Source organism: Pan troglodytes, chromosome 5 (assembly GCF_028858775.2).
Source record: "Pan troglodytes isolate AG18354 chromosome 5, NHGRI_mPanTro3-v2.0_pri, whole genome shotgun sequence".
NCBI classification, from domain to species: Eukaryota; Metazoa; Chordata; class Mammalia; order Primates; family Hominidae; genus Pan; species Pan troglodytes.
In genome coordinates this window covers 87,337,688-87,363,667 of record NC_072403.2, presented here as the reverse complement: position 1 = coordinate 87,363,667, position 25,980 = coordinate 87,337,688, and the positions used below count along the sequence as shown (strand labels likewise).

The 25,980-nt window shown below is 37.9% G+C and overlaps 1 protein-coding gene, 1 long non-coding RNA gene and 1 other non-coding gene across 6 annotated transcripts in view; 2 read left to right on the top strand and 1 right to left on the bottom strand.

Moving 5' to 3' along the window:
* Nucleotides 1–25,980, top strand: part of FILIP1 (filamin A interacting protein 1) — a 200,186-nt gene that overhangs the window by 92,973 nt on the left and 81,233 nt on the right. The gene's annotated exons all lie outside the window — the stretch shown is intronic.
* On the bottom strand, nucleotides 5–17,688 carry LOC107975203 (uncharacterized). Its single transcript, XR_010158067.1, has 4 exons — nucleotides 14,392–17,688; nucleotides 13,649–13,675; nucleotides 391–455; nucleotides 5–192 (listed from the first exon to the last, which is right to left on the bottom strand). It is a non-coding gene; the product is annotated as an uncharacterized LOC107975203 (long non-coding RNA).
* LOC112209544 (small nucleolar RNA U3) lies at nucleotides 288–495 on the top strand. The gene has a single exon (XR_002944389.2). It is a non-coding gene; the product is annotated as a small nucleolar RNA U3 (small nucleolar RNA).

Genomic DNA, 25,980 nt, shown 5'->3' with positions numbered 1-25,980 from the left:
TCAATTGTTTGCCAACAGGATTTATTTTTTCCATACAAAAGAGCACATTTTAAAATTCACAAAAACTTGGAATATCTTTTCTGGTCTCTAAGTTACAACTTGAACTGATGTTTGGTTTCCCTTCAAAGGTCTGCTTTATCTCCTCAAGTGCATCTTGCTCTTTTTCATGCTTCTTAGTGGGAGTTTAACAACCTGAACAATAGAAATCAATTGTAATAAAGTCAGTGGTGACACGGGCCAATGCCATTGTCAAACTGGTGATTGAAAAACATTGAAAAATAAAGTAAAATTCTATACTTTGAGGAGCCATTTTCATAGTTTGTTACTAGAGAAGTTTCTCTGAACATGGAGTGTACCAGAAAGCATGAGGAGGAAGTGCAGTGCTCTTGCCTTAGCTGTGAAATCGGTTGCTTCATTGTAACCACCATTTTTCACTGATGGCCCATCTTCTCTTCCTTTGGGAGAATAAGAAGGGGAAGATGCAGTCTGAGTGGTTAAAAAAAAGATAAATTTCACTTTAAGTTAGGAGCATTTTGCTGGCTTACACTATTCATGTAAAACTGTTTAAAAGATAGTTATTAAATGTTTTTAAGAATAAAATGTAGACCAGCATGTCCAGACCATAGTGAATTTAAATTTTAATTGACCAAAATTAATGAAATGTCACTGTACCACATCACTTATTACTTTTAGCATCTTGACATTGTTTACAAGTGCCTAGTGCAACCTTTAGCCTCTTTTTTATTCTCTTCTCTCTTCTGAACAGTTTCAGGGACACTCTTGAAAGTCACTGGGCTAATACTTATAGATACAGACGGCCCCTTCTTAGGTTCTTCCTTCCTCATGAACTTCCCTCCTTTCGGCCTCAGTGATCCTCAGGAGACCTCTCCTAGTGTAGTGGTGATGGAGGGTTTGTTCTGAAGCTCATGTGACCTGCAGTATCTTTAGGTTTGCAGGCAAGTTTACAAATGCAGACAAGGTAGTAGAATATGTTTCTTTGCAAAACTAACTGGCCCAGCTGGGATTTAAAACGACCTCATAATTACTATGTCAACCCATCATAGACCAGCTTCAAAACAATCAAGGGCTCAAAGTGACTCATATCATACGGCTGTCAACAGAGAAATATTTTTTCCAAACTCTGTATTTAAGAGAGAAAGCAGGGTACTGATGAAAATTGTTGGAATTCTTTCACTGTGATAGTGCATAATCAAAAGAGGACATCACTTTGATGCAATAAGAACACTGTACCTTGAATCTTTTCAGTTAACATGTAATCCTATCTGTGGATATAGTCTTGTGCTTCAACAATGTATATATTAGTATTGGCAGGAAAGGACGTCTATGGACCTTTCCAAACAGCAGCCATTCATCTCTAGAACACTTACTCTGATGTTAAACATTTCTTCATCAAGAGCCTGAAAATAAACATGAAACAATGTGCACAAATTTTAGCAGTCTCTGGGCTGTCCCTTTGCCCTTCAAAAAATAGAAATAATGAAAGTGCATTTGCAAGTCTATGGTTCTATGAGGATCAGCTCATTTATGAGGAAAATCAGCTATAAACCAAGATTTTGCATGTTCCTCAGCAGATGAAGGAATCCGTCTCACAGGCTCAAAACACATATTTGCACCAATGAAAGTGAGTGATCCTTGAAGAGTGGAAGGAAAGGGATCTTAACATTACTGTTTTTGAACTTTAAATGGGTCTGCCCTGAGATGGGATGTTGTAATTCCTGCCAACTTGGAATTATATATATATATATGTATACGTGTGTGTGTGTGTGTGTGTGTGTCTTATATGTGTATATATTATGTAAAAAAATCTGTATATATATATATATACACATATATATTTAATTAGCAAACTTTTTTAACCTGAACACAATGTGTAAGATGAGTTGTGTTCTGAAGTAATCAAACTATGCATGCCTTTTTTTTCTTTAATGGAATGTAAATTCCTGGCTTTGAGTTTAGAAAGGATAAGCATGTGAGTGCTGATAAGATCAATGTTGCATACAGAGTGTGAGCCATATATGTAATCTTTGCAATATCTAACATGACTTATTATTTTTTTTAGAATTTTTTATATTTATTAAATAGGTACTTAATGTTGGGTACTGAATAAGTCTTTATTTATTTATTTTTAATCAAACTACTTTTTTTTATTATACTTTAAGTTTTAGGGTACATGTGCACAACGTGCAGGTTAGTTACATATGTATACATGTGCCATGTTGGTGTTTTGCACCCATCAACTCGTCATTTAACATTAGGTATATCTCCTAATGCTATCTCTCCCCCCTCCCCCCACCCCACAACAGGCCCCAGTGTGTGATGTTCCCCTTCCTGTGTCCATGTGTTTTTGTTGCTCAATTCCCACCTATGAGTGAGAACATAACATGACTTACTTATAGATGGTTTGGCATAACGTGTCAGCCTGAAGTGCCCAGTATACTGACTACAAAATACCTGAGCAAAGACCTTCTTTGAAAAGAATCTTACAAATCCTGACTGGGAGACACTAATAGGGTCACTGAAGAGTTGAGCATGGGAAGCTTTAAACACTGCACTTTCTCACTCCAGAACTAATTGTTTAAGAGACATAGGCTTCCCTTTGTAGCCTGTGAGACAGGACACAGGTGGTTATTAAGATCCCATTCCCTCTTGAGTATCACTGCCTCATTGCAATTATCTTCACAGATACCACACTGTTGTCTACCTACAGCAGAGAGGAGATCAACAGGCTCGCCATTCTTATTTATTATCTACCATCACGTGATAGTGGATTCAACTAACAAGGGTATAATTGACAGGCAATTACGGAATGCCAGGCAATGGAGAGAATGTAAAAGAGTAAGCCACAGAGTCCCTGACCTCACATAGCTGGAGAGACATGATCTCCACTGCCACCGCTTTACTTCAGGCATCCTCACCACCGCTCACATGGTTTATTGCAACAGACTCTTAACTGGTATGCCCTTCCTGCAGTCTTGTCCCCCTTTGGCTAATTCCCCAGATCACAGCAAGAGTTAGCTTTTTAAAATACAAAACTGATCAAGTCTGTCTTCTGCTTGGGCTTTCAGGGGCTGACCCCTGCTCACCACTGCTCACCACTTCAGCCTTATCTTTCACTACATCTCCTCAATTTATGATCCTGTCATACTGACCTGTCTGCAGTCCCTTGAATATTTCCCATCTTAAATAATGTTGGGAGCCTCTTTTTATTGGAGAGTATTCTTTTTCATTATGTGTTATGCAAATGATTTTAAAGAAAAGACACTAAGATTGTATGTGTTCCAGGTTGGCTGATGCGTATAGTGCATTTATTCTCTTCATTGATTTTTGTCCTACTTTATTTTTTTATGTTGTTTCCACATCCAAGTCAAGGTCATTAGATAGAGAGGGCAACTCTCCATTCAAACACCTACTGTTAAGCTAGTGCTTAAAAGCTTATTCGATTATTTGTCGTAAAATAACTTGCTTGCATATTTCATCAAGGACTCAGGGGAGAGAACTTCCGTTCTGTCCAGGTGTTCGGAAACTTTTATTTTTTGATAAAGTGTCACTACAATATCTTTTCCAAGGTAGAGTCTTATTGTAATCACATGCTCAGGAATCATGTTTTAATTATAAAACAAGACAAGTGTATGGATGGAACGATGCTCTAATTCAGTAGTAAATTTGTGTTCAAAAATTAGGCAAAACACCAAAATAGAATTCTAGGGGTAAAGTTTATATATTTAAAATTTTTTGGCCTGGTGTGGTGGCTCACACCTGTAATGCCAGCACTTTGGGAAGTCGAGGAGGATGGATCACTTGAGGTCAGGAGTTTGAGACCAGCCTGGCTGCATGGTGAAACCCTGTCTCTGCTAAAAATACAAAATTAGCTGGGCATGGTGGTGGGTGCCTGTAATCCCAGTTACTCAGGAGGCTGAGGCAGGAGAATGGCTTGAACCCAGAAAGTGGAGGTTGCAGTGAGCCAAGATCGTGCCACTGCACTCCCACCTGGGTGACAGAGCGAGACTCCGTCTCAAAAAAAAAGAAAAAAAATTATGTTAAAACTATTTTAGTTTAAATTTTGAATGGTTAATTCACAAATATGGTTTAAAAGTTCCAGAAGGGTATAATATATGGAAGCATATACTATATTTTTTGTTTTTTACACAAATGAGAGCATATTATATATATATTGTACTGAAATCAGCCTTTTTCTGATATCAAATATGCCTTGGAAATTTTTCCTTATTAGTACACATAGAGATTTTACATTCATTTCAATGACGTCAGAGTGTATGATATTTGGTACATAGTGCAGTCTCCTGTTGCAGGACATTTAAGTTGTACCCAGTTTTTTGCTATCACAATCAATGCTCCATTAATATATTATACATATATATTATCACACATGTAGGAGTATTTCTCTTCATTAAATTCCCAGAATTAAAATTGCTGGGTCGAATGGTATATAAATTTGCGATAGATTTTGCAAAGTTGCCCTTCATAGGCCTGGTTTCTCACATTCCTGCCAACACAGTACATTATCAGTTGTTTTGCCAATTCAGTGCTGTAATTCCTTTGCCAATCTGATAGGTGAAATGGGTATTTTCCAGTAGTTTTAATTTACATTTCTCTTATGAGTAAGGTTGAACATCTTTTCAAATGTTGTTAGAGACATTTGTATTGCTTTTTCTGTGATTAGTCTGTTCTTATCTTTGCCTGTTTTTCTGTTGAATTGTTGGTCTTTTATTGATTAATGAGAGCTTTTTGTATAACAAAGAAATTAGTTCTCTTTGATACAAGCTGTAAATCAAATATTTTTTCCTATCTCATTATTTTTATTTTGACTTCACTTTTGGCACTTTTTGTTATGCAGAATTTATTATTACTATTATTAGTCAGACATCGATTTTTGTTTTATGGCTTCTGATGTGGATTAAAATTAGAGAGGCCTTCCCACTCTTAGATTATACAAAATTTCTTTCAAATTTTCTTCTAGTACTTTTTTCCCCCAGGTTTTCTTATTTAAATATTTAACCCATCTGAAATTCATCCTAAAGTGAGCTACTTTACTTTTTTGTGGATGGCGGTTCATAGCAGTCAGGGTCTAGTCAGGAAAACAGGAAGTGCACTAGATATTTCAAACAGAAAGGAGTTAATAGGGATTTGGTTACACAGATGTTAGAAGCCTAAAAGAGTGAAAGGAGAATGCTGAAGTAACCAGAGATGGTAACTGCAAGAAGCAGCTATCACCTCTAGGGCTGAGGAAACAAAGGGAAGACATAAGATGACTAGTGCATAGGACTATAGAGGAGGAATCCCTCTGCAGAGGGCTTACTGCCCAGCCTCTGCTAGTACCTCTAAGGGAGCTTGATGAGGCTAGTTGTGGGAGGCCTGAAGAACCAAGAGCTGCAGCTAACTGCTACTACTGGAGCAACATTGTCAGAAACAGGACAAAGTAGAAAGGAAATCTTTCTCCCCATCCCACCTTTTAACATTCCTCTACTGACTCCAATTAGCAGAACCCAACAGAAAGCAGCTAGTACAGGAGCCTGGGAAATGTAATTTGCAGAATCTCAGGCTTAGTATCACAGAGTAGAATAGATATAAATGGTTTCATAACTGAGAGATAACAAGTAAACAACCATTAATTGAACAAGCTATTTTACCCTATGATATGAAATGTCACTTTTATCCTATAATATTTGAATCTACTTCTGGGTTTTCTAGTTTACTCCAAAGATTTATCCACTTATTCCATGCTCTAGTGTTCCATGCTCTGGTACCATATTGTTTTAATTACTGTTGTAGCATAATATGTTTTTACATGTGGAAAGGCCAATCCTTTCTCATTATGCTTTTTCTGAATTTTCCCAAATATTCTTTTTTACTTTTTAAAAACTTGGCTTTTTACTTAAAAGATCTTTCAAGGAATTTTGAAAATAAGAGCGAATTTTAGGAAAATGATATTTGTTTTCTTTTGGATATTTTTTCATTATTTATGGTGATCTGAATCTTCATATATTAGGTACTTAATAAATATATGTGAATAACTTTATTTATTAACATTTAAAAAGGTCATTATGTCTTTTAAAAAAATTCCATCTCTATGTACTTAAAGACAGTTTTAGTTTTATTATATTGACAGTGATTGGGTTAAACAGAGAAAGTGGAGGAATCCTTTCCTTTGTCAGCAGTTCTTTATTTACTTCCCTGTTTCTGAGTCAATATGAACCTCTAGAAAGAAAGAGGGACCAAACTAGGTAGCTTTGTGTAATCCAGACAAGAGATAATGGTGACTTGGATTAGGGCAGTGTATTAGTCTGTTTTCATGCTGCTGATAAAGACATACCTGAGACTGGACAATTTACAAAAGAAAGAAGTTTAATTGGATTCATAGTTCCACGTGGCTGGAGAGGCCTCACGATCATGGCAGAAGGCGAGGAGGAGCAAGTCACATCTTACATGGATGGCACCAGGCAAAGAGAGAGCTTGTGCAGAGAATCTCATGTTTTTAAAACCATCAGTCTCATGAGACCCATCCACTATCATGAGAACAGCATGGGAAAGACCTGCTCCCATGATTCAACCATCTCTCACTGGGTCCCTCCCACAACACATGGGAATTATGGGAGCTACAATATGAGATTTGGGTGGGGGCACAGAGCAAAACCATATCAGGCAATAACAGTGCTGGTGGGGGGAAAGTGCTAAGATTTTGTATAAATTGTGTAGAAGAGCTCATTGTATTTGATGGCAGGTTGAATGTGGGATATGTGAGAAAGAGATTTGCTAAGCCTGACTCCAAGGTTGTTTGCCTGAGCAAATGGGAAATGGGTTGTCATTTACTGAGATGGAGAAGACTATAGGTGGAGAGTAGACAAGTGGAAACTAGAAATGTAGTTTTGTACAGGAAGTTTCAGATGCTTAGACAAGTGGAAACCAGAAATATAGCTCTGCACAGGAAGTTTCAGATTTGAATCTGAAACTTTGGCATTTGAATATGAGTCTAGAGTTCAGGGAAGAGGTCTGGGATGGAGTTATCAATTTGGAAGTCACATGTATATAGATGCTATTTAAAGTCCTTGAAATCCAGTAAAATCATGAAGAAAGCAAATTTAGATAGAAAAGATAAGAGGTCCAAGGACTAAGCCCTGGGTAATTCCAGCACTGAGAGACTGGGAGGATGAGGAGGACTCAACAATGAAGAATGAGAATGAACAGTTTGAGAGGAAAGAGGAAAATCAGCAAGTAGGGCATCTTGGAGTAAAACTGGAAAATTTTTCAGGGCAGAGAGAAAGATCCAAAATGTCAGATGCTGCTGATGGATCAAGAAAAATGAGGAGTAAGAGTTGACCATTGAATTCAGCAATAGACAGATCATGATTTGCCTTCATAAAAGAGTTTCAGTGGAGTACTGGAAGCAGAAGCCTGGTTGGAATGGGCTCAAAGAAATCCCACTCACTTAGGAGGAGAGATTATTGGAGACAGAATGTATAGGCAATTCTTTCAATGAGTTGTGTTGTACAGGAAAGGAAAGAAATGAAGTGGGATCTCCAGGGGAAGTAGAGTCAAGGGAGGATCTTGTTCAGATGGAAGAAACAACAGTATGTTTGTATGCTAATGAGAATGAGCTAATATGGAGGGAAACATTAACAACAGGTAAAAGACTGGAGCAATGTCCTAGCTAGTCAAAAGAGGATGGGATTTAGTGACTAAAGTAAGAAGTTTGTGTTAATTAGAAGCACAATCAGTTTACTTCTAGTAATAGGGGAGAAGGTCATATATACCAGCAAAGATGCAGTAGGTGTATGAAAGTGATAAGAGATAGTGGAAATTCTTCCCAAATTGTTTCAATTTTCTTGGTGAATCAGGGAGCAATGGGGTAGATGTGTGATTTGATAAGGCAGGAGAAGTTATGAAATAGTATATGAGAGTGGACCAAAGGAATATAGTGTGATTTCTTGATAGAATTAACAGCCCAGTTAAAGTTAGTGACCATGAATTTGAAATGAGATCAGTTGGCATGAATTTTTCTCTGGGGAGAGAGATTTAACCAAGGCTGTAATTTGACCAAGAGAGTACAATCATGTGAGAGAATGGGCATGACATTAAGGGTGTATGCAATTGAAATTTAAGCTGAATGAGAAGGAAAATGAGTGCATGGAAGGAGGAGGGTGAAGGCCAATCAGAAGATGACAAAAATAAATGGATTATAATGTGCTGCCATCAAAGCACTGTTGGATTTTGAGCTCTAGAGGGAATAAGCTGGAAATATAGAAGATGATGTTGGAGAGCTGAAATTACAGATAGTTGTAATTTTTTATAATAATGGCAAAAACTAGGGTATGACCATACAAGTGAGGGCTGAGGTAGTGTGAAGGACAGAATCATGAGAGAAGAGAAGTTCAGGGAACTGGGAAGTCAGAACATCAGAAATATCATCTAAGAGGATATGGAAATCACAAAAAAATTGGCAAAAGTAGTATTAGAGAGAATAACAGCAATCCAGAGGCAAAAATCTTCAAAGAAGGAAGGAAAATGAATGACCCAGGGGTACTGAATGGCCCATGACTATTGATATGGTTTGGATGTGTGTGCCTGCCCAAATCTTACGTTGAAATGTAACCCCCAGTGTTGGACATAGGGCCTGGTGAAAGGTGATTGGATCATGGAGATGGATTTCTCATGAATGGTTTAGCACCACTCCCCTTGGTACTGTCCTCGTGATAGTGAGTTCTTGTGAGATCTGGTCATTTAAAAATGTGGGGTACCTCTCGCCTTGCTCTCTTGCTCCTGCTTTTGCCATGTGACATGCCTGCTCCCTCTTTGCCTTCTGCCATGATTGGAAGCCTCCTGAGGCCTCCCCAAAAGCAGATGCCACCATGCTTCCTATACAGCCTGTGGAACCATGAGCCAATTAAACCTCTTTTCTTATAAATTACCCAGTCTCAGGTATTTCTTTACATTAATAGAAATGCAAGAATGGACTAGTACAGCTATTAACAGAAAGGATATAATTAATATTATCTGATGACATGAGAATAAAAGCTAGTATATTTTAGGAAGCAGGGAGAGAGAATTATTTGGAAGCAGTGATGATGAGCGAGGAGGAAAATCTACCCCACATCCAGGCCCATTGGTACAAGGAGAGTGGGATAGAAATTATCTGCTTCTGAGTTGTTGGGCAAGTAATGTCCTCAGGAGAGAGCCAGTGTTCCTTTAGAGAAGTAGTTCTCAAACTTGACAGCAGATGCGTAGACCATATCCCAGACTAATTAAATAACCACCTCTGGAGGTAGGAGCCATGGACCTGTATTTTGTTTGTTTGTTTGTTTGAAGCTTTGGATGATTCTGAAGTGCAGCCAAATTTGAGAATAACAACCTTAGAGCAAGGAGGTGAAGGGAACATTCTCAGAAGAGTTTGTGAACTGAGGGGCATTTACTTGTGGTTGAATGTGAGTTTCAGAGAGTACAGTGGAAGAGTCTCAGGAGATGGGGATAGGTGAGATATAGGATTAGAAAAAATGATGGCAAAATAGATAGACCGCTAGCCAGACTAGTAAAGAAGAAAAGAGAGAAGAATCAAATAAACACAATAAAAATGATAAAGGGGAGATCAACACTTATCCCACAGAAATACAAACTACCATCAGAGAATACTACAAATGTTTCTATGCAAATAAACTAGAAAATCTAGAGGAAATTGATAAATTCCTGGACACATACACCCTCCTAATACTAAACCAGGAAGAAGTCGAATCCCTGAATAGACCAATAGCAAGTTCTGAAATTGAGGCAGTAATTAATAGCCTACCAACAAAAAAAAGCCCAGAACCAGATGGATTCACAACTGAATTCTACCAGATGTACAAAGAAAAGCTGGTACCATTCCTTCTGAAACCATTCCAATCAATAGAAAAAGAGGGACTCCTTCGTAACTCATTTTATGAGGCCACCATCATTCTGATAACAAAACCTGGCAGAGACACAACAGAAAAAGAACATTTCAGGCCAATATCCCTGATGATGATTGATGCAAAAATACTCAATAAAATACTGGCAAACTGAATCCAGTAGCACATCAAAATGCTTATCCACCATGATCAAGTCAGCTTCATCCCTGGGATGCAAGGCTGATTCAACATATCCAAATCAATAAACGTAATCCATCACATAAACAGAACCAGTAACAAACACCACATGATTAACTCAATAGATGCAGAAAAGGCCTTCAATAAATTTCAACAGCCCTTCATGCTAAAAACTCTCAATAAACTAGGTGTTGATGGAACATATCTCAAAATAATAAGAGCTGCTTATGACACACTCACAGCCAATATCATACTGAATGGGCAAAAGCTGGAAGCATTCCCTTTGAAAACTGGCACAAGACAAGGATGCCCTCTCTCACCACTCCTATTCAACATAGTATTGGAAGTTCTAGCCAGGGCAATCAGGCAAGAGAAAGAAATAAAGAGTATTCAAATAGGAAGAGAGGAAGCAAATTATCTCTGCAGATGACATGATTGTATATTTAGAAAACCCCATCATTTCAGCCCAAAACTCCTTAAGCTAATAAGCAGCTTCAGTAAAGTCTAAGGATACAAAATCAATGTGCAAAAATCACAAGCATTCCTATACACCAACAATAGACAGAGAGCCAAAGAATGAGCGAAATCCCATTCACAACTGCTACAAAGAGAACAAAATACCTAGGAACACATCTTATAAGAAATGTGAAGGACCTCTTCCAGGAGACCTACAAACCACTGCTCAAGGAAATAAGAGAGGACACAAACAAATGGAAAAACATTCCATGCTCATGGATAGGAACAATCAATATTGTGAAAATGGCCATACTGCCAAAGTAATTTATAGATTCAATGCTATTCCCGTCAAACTACCATTGACTTTCTTCACAGACTTAGAAAAAACTATTTTAAATTCCATATGGAACCAAAAAAGGGCCCGTATAGCCAAGAAAACCCTAAGCAAAAAGAACAAAGCTGGAGGCATCACGCTATCTGACTTCAAACTATACTATAAGCCTATAGGAACCAAAACAGCATGGTACTGGTACCAAAAAAGATATATAGACAATGGAACAGAACAGAGGCCTCAGAAATAACACACACATCTACAACCACCTGATCTTTGACAAACCTGATAAAAACAAGCAATGGGGAAAGGATTTCCTATTTAATAAATGGTGTTGGGAAAACGGGCTAGCCATATGCAGAAAACTGAAACTGGACGCCTTCCTTACACCTTATACAAAAATTAACTCAAGATGGGTTAAAGATTTAAATGTAAGACCTAAAACCATAAAAACCCTAGAAGAAAACCTAGGCAATACCATTCAGGGCATAGGCATGGGCAAAGACTTCATGACTGAAACACCAAAAGCAATGGCAACAAAAGCCAAAATTGACAAGTGGGATCTAATTAAACTAAAGAGCTTCTGCACAGCAAAAGAAACTATCCTCAGAGTGAACAGGCAACCTACAGAATGGGAAAAAATTTTTGCAATCTATCCATCTCACAAAGGACTAATATCCAGAATCTATCCAAGGAACTTAAACAAATATATAAGAAAAAAACAAACAACCCTATCAAAAAGTGGGCAAAGGATATGAACTTTTCAAAAGAAGACATTTATGCAGCAAACACATGAAAAAAACTCATCATCACTGGTCATTAGAGGAATGTAAATCAAAACCACAATGAGATACCATCTCACGCCAGTTAGAATGGTGATCATTAAAAAGTCAGGAAACAACAGTTGCTGGAGAGGATGTGGAGAAATAGGAATGCTCTTACACTGTTGGTGGGAGTGTAAATTAGTTCAACCATTTTGGAAGACAGTTTGGCGATTCCTCAAGAATCTAGAACTAGAAATACCATTTGACCCAGCAATGCCATTACTGGGTGTATACCCAAAGGATTATAAATCATTCTACTATAAAGACATATGCACACATATGTTTATTGCAGCACTATTCACAATAGCAAAAAATGGAACCAAAAAAATAGCAAACTTTGAACCAACCCAAATGCCCATCAAAGTTAGACTGGAAAAAGAAAGTGTGGCACATATACACCATGGAATACTATGCAGCCATAAAAGAGAATGGGTTCATGTCCTTTACAGGGACATGGTTGCAGCTGGAAACTATCATTCTCAGCAAACTAACACAGGAACAGAAAACCAAAAACCACATGTTCTCACTCATAAGTGGGAGTTGAACAATGAGAACATATGGGCACAGGGAGGGGAACATCACACATCGGGGCCTGTCGGTGGGTGGGGGGCAAGGGGAGGATAGCATTAGGGATAGCAAAGGGAGGATAGCATTAGGCAAAATACCTAATGTAGATGATGGGTTGGTGGGTGCAGAAAACCACCATGGCACATGTATACCTATGTAACAAACCTGCACATTCTGCACATGGATCTCAGAACTTAAAGTATAATAAAAAAGAAAAGATGGTGGCAGAACCAAATACAGATTTGAGTTTGGAGGGTGAGAGAGATGAATTTTCTCTTTGTTTTACTGGTAGTTCTAAAAGTACCAAGTGCCTCCACTTTAGCAGCTGCAAAATCAGAGTTACGTAATTGTTTTCGTTTGTGGCTTTGGTGAATCCTTAGGAGGCGTGGCTAGGAAAAGCAACGTCCAGACACCTCAGGAAGAGATGCTTCAAATGGTTTTGCTGTGATTAAGTCATCTTGATATGTAAGCCTTGAGAACTCTTCCCCCTGAATGTGACACTATCTCCAAAACAGCTACTAAGACTTCAGCTGGAACTGATGTGGCCGTATTGCTGCAGCTCCATGGTATCTTGCTAAGCTAGCTCTCAGGATTAAGCATGTGAAGAGTGGCTGTAGAAAAAAGGCTTCAGACTACATGCTTACTGGCCTTGAAGGTCATGAAGAAATGTGAAAGAAGACTCTAGGGATATTCCCATAATATTATTTAACAAGACTGGCCACTGTTGAACATGAAGTGAGTTCAGCGCTGAGAAATCTGGCGATGCTGGTTAACTGATCTCATCCACCTGCCTCTTCTATTTAGTCATCTTCACCATGCTTTCATCTGACCACTTGCTTGGAGATGATGAAGCACGATTATGACAGCTCAGAGAAGGTTCCTGACCACAAAAACTCAGTAGAGGTCAATGCATATCACTGTCTGAAACAATAATTTTTGGCAGCTTGGTAACTACAAATAAGCAGTAGGAGTTTGAAACAAGCTAGGGAGAACTTGAACCATTTTATTGACTCTATCGTAATCCAGAAAGTTCTTTCCCTGAAACTTTCCAGCCATTAATATAAATCTTGGCCAGTGGTTCTTGGTCATTTATTTGGAAAAAGTAGATACATTGGAAACATTATACAGGCTAGTAAGGCAAAGATTTCCCAATGCCACAATCAATGTTATGCTGCCAGATAAAGCTCAGGGTTAGCCTATCATGAAAAAAAAAAAAAAATCCTAAGGGGCTACAAGTAATGGGACCATGATATGTAACATGCTTAACCAGAGTGCTCCCCACTTTGAGTGAAGATTGGTTATTGGAAGTAGTTAATCAGCTTATAACAAAATTAAGTTTTTCCAACATCTTCCCTCAAGAAGATTATCAAACTTACCAACCAGTTCCTGGTTGACTTCAGGATCTGCATATGGAAAGAAGGCATGATATAAATAATACTATATATATACTTATCTGAAAATTAAGGTAAAATATTGCATTACATGATAAAGGAGTAAGAGAAAAATACATTGCATCAGATATTTTAAGTTCAGTAAACACATTCCTATTGCTAATTGACAAGTGATGTATTTGAATACACAGTCAAATATCAGTGAAACATCAATTACCATTTTTTAGGGCATTGATTTTACAGTCATAAGCTGCTATTGACAAGCTGCTATTGATATGTATGCCAGCACTCCTTCAAGTGTGCCCAATAGCATTCAAATGCTTCTTAAAATATTAATTTTGCCAAAAATTGCTCATTTCATGTTTTAAAAATTAATTAGCATATGAATTAATTCCTATGTGAGATTACTGCAATATATTTACTAGTGATTTAGCATAATGGAGAGATCTCTGGTCTGAGAATCAGGAGACTGGGATTCTAATGTGCAATCAAGAACCAATTAGTTGTATTCCTTAGGCAAATTATTGACTTCTTTGAACTTCTATTTCTTTAGTTGTAAATTAAGAAATTAGGTTGGGCGTGGTGGCCCACTCTTGTAATCCCAGTACTTTGGGAGGCCGAGGTGGGCAGATTGCTTGAGGCCAGGAGTTCCAGACCAACCTGAAAACATGGCGAAACCTTGTCTCTCTAAAAAAAAAAAAAAAATAGCTGGGCATGGTCGTGCTCACTTGTAGTCCCAGCTACTCGGGAGGCTGAGGCGGGGGGAATCAATTGAGCCTTGGAGGTTGAAGCTGCAGTGAGCCATGACTGTGCCACTGAACTCCAGCCTGGGCAACAGAACAAGACCCTGTCTCAAAAAAAAAAAAAAAAAAGCAATTAATTTTTTTGTTGTTCTAAATTATTCTGATTCTATAAATCAAATGGTCCGCTAAGGCTTGGAGCCAATTAGATGGTCAAAAAACAGAAATTAAAGATTAATCCTGAAGACTTCCCAATGCTATTTCATGCTCTAGAACTTTCCTTTCACCCTTCCTTCCAAAAGGTGGCTTGATGAACAATTAGCTATAGGAGTAACCTTCCGAAATCTCACTCCTACTAGATTATAAAGTCATACAAACAGGAGTATGTCCTACTCGTATGAGATTCACCACAGCAACTAGCCACATACTTTGCACATAGCTGCTAAAGGAATAAGTTAGCAGATGGAATGAAGGATGGAAGAAGAGGGGGAGGAAGAGAGATAGATAACTAATGTTCCATTTAGGATGTGCAGGTGCTAAAGGAAAGAGAAGAAGTAGCTAGATCTGTCAACTTCCATGTAAAGCGAGGAGCAGGACAAATCAGAGATGTCTGGTAAAGGTTTGATTTAATTACTACAGACATAAATCACAGTGGAAATTGTTATTTCAAACAAAGTTAACAAAGTGGAATTCTAGTCTAACACAATTATTTGATCTTTTCCTTGGAATTTTTTTTGTATTAGAGTTTGATCTAAATTTTAGGTTATAGATTCAGGTAAAAAAAATTGAGAACACTGAAAAAGACTCAACTGAAAGACGGACATAAAAATAGAAGAGGCTTGATTAATTTATTGAAAATGAAATACAAGACATAACAGTTATGGTGAAATGAGTATTAGTGGCAATGAAATTTAATTCTCCTTGACCTTTCCATTCTATTGTTGAATAAAAAAATAAGGTGGTACATATTTGAGAGGTTCTATATGGATATATGTATATGGAGAATTTATAAAGTATAATATTAAGATTGCCAGCTCTGAAGTTAGGTTGCCTGATTTCGCATTCTGACACCACTTATTAGTTAATGTGACTGAGCAAATGACTGAACTTTTCTGCACCTGCCTCAGAGCCCTCATTTACAAAATGGTGATAATAATAGTGTCTATCTGATAAGGTTATGTAAGGTTTAAGTGAGATAATGTTTAAAAAGCACTTTGTCCATTACTTGTCTAAGTGCTTCATAATGTTGTTGGGTGGGGGAGATAATGCATGTGTTACTACTACATTTGTATATCTACAGAGAAAACAGTTTTGAAATGATCCACTTCAAATTATTAATAGAATTAGCCTTGGTGAGTGGAATGTGGGAGGATGTAGCATATACGTTTCATTTTCTTTAACCACTTCTCTAATATTGATTTTTTTATAACAAACATTTTTGTGTCATAATTTTGTCTTTAAATTTTGATAGTAGGTCTAAAGAGATAATTTACCACTGTAAATTCATTCAGAGAGAGCACAATTCAAACTCATTTATGCAGAACTAAGGTAGTAGAAGAGACCATAAATAACAATTCCTTTTTAGGGGGACAATATTTATATGCATATTCAAACCTATGGTCTCCATTAATCCTTTAGATTAAATAGGATTTTGCTATTTCCACCAGAGTTGAGAAAGTTGAGAGACTTCCCAGATCTTACCTTATTACTCACCTAGTGAAGATCAGGGACAGAAATGACTCAAGTGCCCTGATTCCACAGAGCCCCTCCACTGCCTTATGACATCTACAGTGTCCATCATTCCCCACAGAGCTCCAGTTTTAAAGAGACAAAGAACAGTGCATTTACATAATCTTGAAACCCAGCAGAATGGAGAGTAACAAGTCTTTTGGGCAACTGGCTAATTTGTTTTAGATCTATATGAAAACATAGGTGAAGACTCTCAAAATATATGGTCACCATTCAGGTAATTTCTTATCTCCTGAAAGGTTTAAATATATTTTATGTTTTAGGCTTTTGTGGCTGATAAACTGAAGCCTTTCACCTTGTGGCTAATTTAACATGGTTAGCTTTGGTTGAGATCTCATTTTTCTGCCTGCAGATTCACAAGATCCCCCAAAGTCTATTCAGTAATTGTGATGCATTCCTGTAGCATTTAAGACTAAGCCCTAAAAGCTTTGCTTTGTATACTTGATCTGTAGCGACCTTTAGAGTTTGCTGCCCATTGAACCGAAGGTCTTCCTTGTGAAATCATAGAATAGTGCCCCAGTTCACTTTCTGTTACTTGATATCACTGAACAAAAATACCATTATCAGTGCCTGAGAAAAAAAGAGATATGGTACCCTGTCTCTTTAACAGTTTAAGAATAGCAAGCACAGTAGAGTTAATTCTTTTGGGGGCTGTGCCTTGAGAATTTTCTGGCCCAGAATCAAACTGCAGATAATTAATTATGTCAGTGAAAAGCTCTGATGGCCTGTTCTCTTCAGAAAAAGTGACATCATCCATAGAATTCTCTGGCAATAAAGCAGAACAAAGCTGTGAGTGCAGGAAATAACAGACAGATGTCCGTGAGTGCATATTTTATCTACTTCAAAGTACATTGCAAGAAGTCATGCTCTAGGGCTGTCTCCCAGCAGCAGTGGCTTGGCAAGGGGTCTTGGAGAGTCAGAGAAGTTTACAGGATTGGGTTCACTGCCTCACGTGCCCTGGCCTGAAGATTGAAGTGCAGCATCTTTAAGGAAGCTACTAAAAAAAGATAACAATGCTCAAAAAATGTTGGCAAGACCATGAGAAGCCAATCAAGTTATGTAGTGTGGGGAAATTGGACCAGATGGCTATGGATGGCACCACTTGTGGATGATTGTTAGTACAGGAAACATTACCCAGTGAGTTTTGTTCCAGGGCTTTCCTTTGCTCTGTGCTTACATCATATTTTCACTGAAAATTGTTATTAACACCTATAGCAACATATAATGGAAAGAACAAATATTTTGGAGTTAGATAACTCTGTTTTTTACTAATGATGGGATCTTGGTCAAGCTATTTACTTTATCTGAGCCTCATTTTTTCATCTATAGAATTGGAATTAAGAAGCAGTAAATTAAATAATGCTCCTGAAAGGAATTTTCTCCATGCTGGAGTAAAATGTAAGAATTGGTTGTTTTTAAATTCAACTCTGTCCTTTCCTGCAAAATATATTACATATCTAAATCTACAAATACAAATCCGAAGTCAGACTTATATTAGCTAGAACAAATGTCTACATACACAAGCAGTTTTAGGTATAATAGAAAGATCATTGTTTCAAAATTTCAGGTGCCAGAGGACCAGAAATTCTACTGTTAGAAATTTAGTCCTTTGAGCTGAAATACCTAGCACTTTCTTTTAAAAAAAATTGTAGGCCAGACATGGTGACTCACGCCTGTAATCCCAGCACTTTGGGAGGCCAAGGTGGGCAGATAACGAGGTCAGGAGTTCAAGACCAGCCTGACCAACATGGTGAAACCTCATCTCTACTAAAAATACAAAAATTAGCCGGGCGTGGTGGCACGCGCCTGTAATCCCAGCTACTCAGGAGGCTGAAGCAGGAGAATCGCTTGAACCCGGGAGGCAGATATTGCAGTGAGCCAAGATCAAGCTACTGCACTCTATCTTGGGCGACAGAGCAAGGCTCTGTCTCAAAAAAAAAAAAAATTGTATCTAATTATCAAAGTAAAACCAGTCTGATATAGATTATTTAAAACATGCATTCTCAGTGTCATCACTACTGTTCTCAAGAGGGTGAAATTTGGTTCTGTGGGTGACAGTAAAGAAATTTTAGATGTGACAATGGTTTATGGCCCTCAAAAGGATCACAGAATATAAATATATGTACAGTATATATCTATGGTATTAAAGTTTCAAAAGAGAGCAATACCAGAAAAGATACCTAAAAAGTCTCCTTAGGAGGACAAAAACAAGTTTGAAAAACAATGATTTAGGAAAATTTAAAACTTATGAAAAAAGTTTTTCATAATCATCCATAATTCTACCAACCTAAAAGAATGATTGTGGCTATTTTGGTGGGTATTTTTCTTCACATGTATTTTTTCCATAATTGCAAGCACAGTATATATGCAACTTTAAATATTTATAATAAGCATTTCCCACATCATTCAGCCACCCTTGGATATATTTTTAATCCTTTTATAATATTTTATTCTATGGGTGTACTGTATTTTACTCAGATATTTCCTTATTATTGAATATTTATTTTTCCCATTTTTTACTATTAAACATAACGTCATATTTCTGCAACAATCTTTGTCCTTCTTTTTAAACGACTCAATTAAAAGGTATAAATGTTTTTGAAGACTTGTGTGTTTCTGTTGTCCAGTTACTTTTTAGAGTCATATGTCTTCCCAACAAAATGATGAGAATGCCTATTTAACAAACTCTCACTTGCAATAACTATTATAGTTCTAAAATTTGTCCTGATTTAAGAGGTGAGTAATGGTATCTCATTATTGTTTCAATTTATAATTCTTTAGTTGTTAGTTGAGTTGAACTGTTTCTTAATGAACATTTTATATCTCTTTAGTGAACTGTCTATTTATACCTTTCAGGCATTTTTCTTTTGAGCCTTAGGGTTCTTCTCACTGATATATGTAAACTCTTTATAATTAAGTATAGTTACCCTATATCTTTCATAGTTGTTAGAAATATTTCCTTTCTTTTTTTTTTTGCCTTTTAATTGGCTATGATTGTTTTTTACAGTTAGAATCTCTATTTTTTTCTTTGTTATTTCAGAGAAAGTCTTTCCTGTATTCAGAAGTCAGATAACTACCCATGTATATTCATTCATTCATTCATGCAGCAAATATTTATGAAGTATCTGCTATTTGCCAGATACTATCTTTAGGCATTGGGGATAAAGCGTAAACAAATCTTGTTGAACAAACAACAAAAAATCTCAGTCCTTAAGGAGTTACATTCTAGAGGAGGAGACAGACAAGAAACAAAGTCAGTCGAACAGATATGTTAAAAGATAGCAATCCTATGGAGACAAATAAAGACAAGAAAAGCCCTAGGATATTTCAGGGATGAGGATTGTAGTTTTAAATAGGAGATCAGGAAAGTTTCCACTAAAAAGCTAACATTTAAATAAAGACCTGAAGAAGATGGGAGAGCACACCATGCGGGAAGAGCATTCTAGGCAAAGGGGCAGAGGCCTGAGGGGAAAGCGTGCCTGGAGAGTCTGAGGCACAACAAGGAGGCCAGTGCAGATAAAGCCAAGGAGAGAGAAGGTGGCGGTTATGAGAAGGAGCAATGAAATCTGCAACAGCCTCTCCAACACTTGGGTCCCGTTGCTGGGTTTGACTTCGCATCCCAGATTCTTCTTCCCTAAGAGTGAGCTTCCTCAGAGTCTCTGTTGTTTCTCCCAATAAGTCTGCCTTGGTTTGTCCATTGCAATCTATCTAATACCTTTGAATAAGTCTGAAATTCAATGATAGACCTCTCTCTCTCTGTCTTTTTCTGTCTCCATTAGGCATCTTTAGCTTCTGTGTAAAGCAGTAATGCAAACGAAACAGTCGCCTATTTCTATATGCAAAAGGCATCTGAATATCAGCAACTTCCAGTCAATATTCCTTATAATATGTATTTCTATATTTTAAAAAACCGAGTAATAAACTACATTTATACCTAGTAATAAAAAAACAACTTGTGTTCTAGTCATGGCTTGGTTGTGAATCAACTGTATATCCTTGGTAGGGGGTAGGCAATAATAACAACTTACTTTTATGAAATGCATAACATTTAATTCATTTTAAAGGGTAATATTTTAAGTTATTCACCTTACTTCAGCCTAAATTTCTCATTCATAAATGAAGCATTAAGTTCGATGATCTCTAAAGCATTTTTTCAGGTATTATGTATAGGTAAAGAAATAGAATTCAATTCCTGAATCAGGATCTTTGAAATGAGGGTCATGTGTTTTATTCCACATATTATCAGCTCTATATTTTAGATTTTGGTGGTGGCAAAACCTATGTTGGTACCCTTATTTTGGTACCAATTTCAGTATTAATAAGGGTAGACAGGGACATGCTGCAATAATAAATTAATCCACAAATACCAGTGGCTAAACTCTTTCTCATTACTATATTTGTCCAACTTGATTTGATGGGAACAGAGGGTGTTTGTTTCCATGTAGTCACTCAGGGACCCAAGCTGATGGAGTTTTCACCATCAAGTGAAAATGCCATCAGTTTTCTCTTCATGTGCATTAGTTGTTTGGACAGGAAGAAAAAAGTAGAAGAGTTGTGCATCAGTTCACTCATCATTTCTCATAGCCTATTGACCACAGCTAGTCACATAACCCCCTCCAGTCACAAGGAGGCTGAGAGATTCGGGATGCTAACATTTATTTGTAATCCCTAAATCAATGCTTGCTGTGCTTTCATGGCCATTCCCAGACATGCACAGAGAGGCCAAAAATTTGTGTTGCCTATGTGCATGTTTCCAACAGAGGCTGAACAGGCTTTTGTCTGCCCTCTTGTTTCAGCTCTCGTACTGTAGACAAGTATCTTTTTTGCTATCTATTTAGTGCCACATGTTTCACATTTTTGTAGCTTTTGTTGCTGATTTTGCTGTTTAAAATGGCCCCAGGCAGAGTGCTGAAGTGCTGTCTAGTGTTCCTAAGTGTAGGACATACTTTAAGGAGAAAACATGTGTGTCAGGTAAGTTTCCTTCAGACATGAGTCCTTCAGACATAGTGTCATTGATCATGAGTTCAATGTTAATTAAGTAACAGTTTTTATAAAATAAGATGCCTTTAAGCAGAAAAACATACAAAATAAGGTAATGTATTGATTGGTTGATGAAAATAATGTAAAGAAAGACTCACAGGACTCGAACTCTGTGTTTCCCTGGGGAGCAATGATTCAGTATTCACTAATTTCATGTTTGTGGCAACTTTATAGAACATAACTACTACTGTGAATAATGAGGATCAACTGTTGTTCACTTCTATTTCTTCTTCATGTTCAATAAGGAATCTGAACCATGGAGAGATTTGACAGAAATTTTGTGAACATAAAAGAAACTAATAAGTCAATATCTCTTGGAATCTAAACTTTCTCTAGCGAAGGGCAAAAAGGTAGCTTTTTAAAAAGCAGTTCTGTCCTCAAAGGAGAAAATGTACGTGCTTTGAAAAGAAGAAGCACAATAAATTGTTGATGGATAAGTAGGATCCACACATACACACCATTCAACAAATGTTTACTGAGCACCCACTTGTGTCAGTCATTGTGCTAGGAGCTAGGGACACAAAAGAGAACAAGAGGCTCCTGCCTTCAGTGCTCTCAGTCTTGTGGGAAGGGAGAAAGGCGCAATTGTAATTACAAAGTGGTGACTATTGTGAATAGGGAAGTATCAGGCATCAGAAATGGCAGTTCTAGAAATTTTATGCTCATTCTCAAATCACAGAGCATCACGTATCTCCTAAACAACAGCACTTAGGTAACAGTACATATGAGATGTTCATGTTCAAAAAATTTTTGAATGTGTCCCATCTCTGGTCCAATATATTGAAAGGGCAAGATAATTTTACAAGCAAATGCAATTGACTATTTGGCATTTTAAACAGGCCTTGTAAGGCCAAATATTGCCCATGAAAAGCAGTTAACAAATCAGAAATCATAAGTAAGTAGACCCTTTTTTCAAGGGTCTAGTTTCTTTTTTTATAAAAAGGACATTCCAAGTAGGAACTCAATGGGAATATTGTTAAAGATGCAATTTTTAAAAAACTTAGCATTTCTAATTTTTGTGCTTATTTTTATTTTCCTTTCCTAAATCAGAGAGCTTGACTTTGGTTGCATCCTTCATATATGGGCAATATTTACCTTCAGCATGAGTACTAGCAAAATGTGTTATGTAGCATTGTTTCTTACTGAAGCTGGGTTTTAAAAAAAATACTAAGAAAAGTTTAGAAAAAATAGTAAGACATTTCTGCCGTAATATAATCTTTTGACAGTGGTGATGAGGGAACTGCAGACTCTACACAGTGTAGTCCAAATTTTTGAATTAGGGAGGGAGCTGCCTCTTTAAATCCCATCAACAAGTAGTTCAAGAGGCCCAGAGGGTGGCACAAGCTGACACAGAGTTGCTAGTGGTCCACTAGGTTCATGGCACAGGAATCACAGATGTTTTTATGAATGGTTTGGGTAGTCACCAAATATTGGGAACAACAGGGATGAGAAAAAAATGTCTTAGTCTTTGACTTATTGGTTCAGTTTATGGAAAGGCTTTTGGTTATGTTGCCCAGTGGATCAGGCAATTCGCTCTTATCAGGAAAAAAAAAAAAAAAGGAGGAAATTGCCTTTCATTGGGCCTCACTGTATGTCAGGCAGTATATTAGTCACTTCACAGATATTTCATTCTCATGCAGGTTGGGGAGCTGAAATTCAGAGCTAACCGGCCCAAGGTCACATAGCTGTAGTAAACAAAAGAGCTATAATTTGTCTGACTCCCAAGGGGTGGGGAGTAACCAACATTTACCAGGCACTTTGTATACATTAGCCCATGAAAAATCTGTGAGGTAGCTATTGCTATGCCCATTTTGCAGATAAAGAAACAGTTCAGAGAGGCACACTAACCTCTCTGAACTGTTGTACCGATGCACATTTCTAACACAAGATTCCCTAGGGCATGCTCTTTCTACTACATTGCATCTCTTGAGTAGGAGTAAAAATAAGCAAAAAACTAGCTCTGAGTCTATATCAGAAACTTGCTTTAAAAGAAAAACAAAAAGCAAATGGATTCAGTAAGGACACAACAATATTAATCTTCAGTACATCAGAAAATTGATAACTTGTAAGGACCACCCTGAGTTTTCAAAAAGACATTATGTACCTTATATATTTTTTAAGTGGAGGGGGACTTTATAATACATTTGAGGATGTACCTGTGCCCAAACCCTTAAAATTAAAAACTCTAATATTTAGCCTACTAACTCTGATTTTTTTGTAAAAGTAAATATACAGTGTGACATTCCTCAAAAGTTCAGAATGGCTGAGATTTTCTTGCATTTTTGTTCAAAAAATTCAACAGTAGTTTTGCTAACTTGGTCAAATGTGTAAGTGTAGAATTCACTTATGTCAGAGGCTAAAATGAATAGATCAGAAAACACAGTAAAGCCAAAGAAATTCAATGTTATGTGATTCAAATAAACCTCGTATAAATTCTGGCTAGACAATGTAGTTTTATTTTGTTTGATCAAGATAGTTTCTCTTTTGAAAATGCTTTACCCATATCTCCAGCCCTCACCAGTCTGAGGATAAAAATAAGATCAAAGACTTTATAAAGCTATCTTTTCCCTCTCTTGCCCCTGCACCCTCCCGCTTGGTGAGAATGCCAAGCTCCTTTAGGTTATCTCATAAGCCTTGGAAGACCCCAGAAAATGACCCACACATGTTCCACACACTCCTGTGGGATAATATTGGCATTTGCCATTTGCCCTTTTTTCCTTCTCCAGCCTGCTGTGGGTCTGATGGCTGCCCGTGTAAGTGCACAGCGAACACAGTTGTGTGTGCCCCAAAGACTCGCTCTTCTGTTTATGCCAGTTGTTGTCTATTTGGAGGCTGCTCAGGCTGATGTCTATACTGAGAGCATGATGTAAGCTATAGACAGGGCTACTCTTCCCCACCTTCCCCGCTTACTGCTGAAGCTGTGGTGCTTTGAATTCTAATTTACCAATTCCTCTAGTTCTTACTTGGGTCTTTCATGGCAATCCCTCACCCCAGGACTCAGGCAAGGGCCGATGGGGGTGGGCTACATGGGAGACTGAGTGACAGACACTGTGCTGCACTCAGACTCACCCCTCCCCTCTGACCCTGCTCTATTGTCCTTCAACCAAAATGGTGCCCTTCCTCCCTGGGGATGAGTTCTTTCCCAGGAAGAGCCTCATGCAAATAGCTGTGTGGCAAGGCCACCCGCCACTCAGTCCTCCAGATGGAATTACATAGAAGGATTTCCCCTCGAGCTGCAAAATTAACTTCTAGAGATAACTGAAAAGGAGGCAATCACAGGAAATTAAGAAAGAGGTGAAGAAAATTTAACTTAATAAACAGAGTTGTACCAGAGATGCTTGATTTGTCCTGGGTCTCATCTAGCTGGTTTGTGCTGAGGGGATTACATTTACTAAGCTGGATAAACAACCACTGTGAGAAAATGTCATCTAGTTGTACCTTAGCAATGACTTCTCCCATGTTCTAAAAAATTCAGCTTCTCACTGGCCCGGCACAGTGACTCGTGCCTGTGATTCCAGCACTCTGGGAGGCCGAGGTGGGTAGATCACCTGAGGTCAGGAGTTCGAGACCAGCCTGGCCATCAATGGTGAAACCCTGTCTCTACTAAAAATACAAAAATCAGTCTGGCGTGGTGGCACGCGCCTGTAGTCCCAGCTACTCAGGAGGCTGGGGCAGGAGAATTGCTTGAACCTGGGAGGTGGAGGTTGCAGTGAGCTGAGATCGCACCACTGTACTCCAGCCTGGGCGACAGAGCAAGACTCTGTCTCAAAAAAAAAAAAAAGAATTCAGCTTCTCACCTGGTTCACAGAAAGCTGGACCCTATCTGCTGATTATGCATACAGGTGGGCAGTTTAAGGGCTCTGCCTAAGGTCTTTATTAGCATAGAACTGAGAGCTTGCAGTCTTTTGGAATTTAAGAAATTATACACTGTAGGATGATAGCACTGCATGGGGGAACCTGTGACCTTATCTAATTTTTAATCCAGGACACTGCAGCTGTCACACTATTAATATCCCAATGTGTGTAAAATAGAAAAAAGAAGAAAACCACGTAATAAAAATGCATTCAAATCCATGGATGACAGTGACATTCAGATGACTAATCACAGGAAAATATGACTACACTTTTATAATTTATTACATGGAATTTTAGTTTTTTGTTTTGTTTTGTTTTGAGATGGGGTTTCAGTCTGTTGCCCCAGCTGGAGTGCAGTGATGTGATCTACCTCCTGGACTCAAGTGATCGTCCCTTCTCAGCCTCCCAGGTAGCTGGGAATACAGGCACAGGTCACCACACCTGGCTAATTTTTGCATTTTTTATAGAGACAGGGTTTTGCCATGTTGCCCAAGCTGGTCTTGAACTCCTGGGCTCAAGAAATCCACCAGCCTCAGCTTCCTACAGTGCTGGGATTATAGGCCTGAGCCACTGCGCCCAGGTTGAAATTTTAGTTTTTTTCAAAAACATAATCTCTAGATAGAAAATTGGGGAAGATTTTAATTTTCTTTTCTTAGTTGATTTTTTTAGGCAGGTGAACGTATACTTAAATTTTTTTAAATTGTTGGCCAGGCGTGGTGGCTCACGCCTGTAACCCTAGCACTTTGGGAGGCTGAGATGGGAGGATTGCATGAGGCCAGGAGCTCAAGACCAGGCTAGACAACATGGCAAGGCTCCATCTCTAAAAAATAAATAAATAAATAAAAATAAGATTGTGGTAAAATGTATGTAATATAAAATTGACCATTTTAACCATCTTTAAGTGTACAGTTCAGTGGCATTAAGTATATTCAC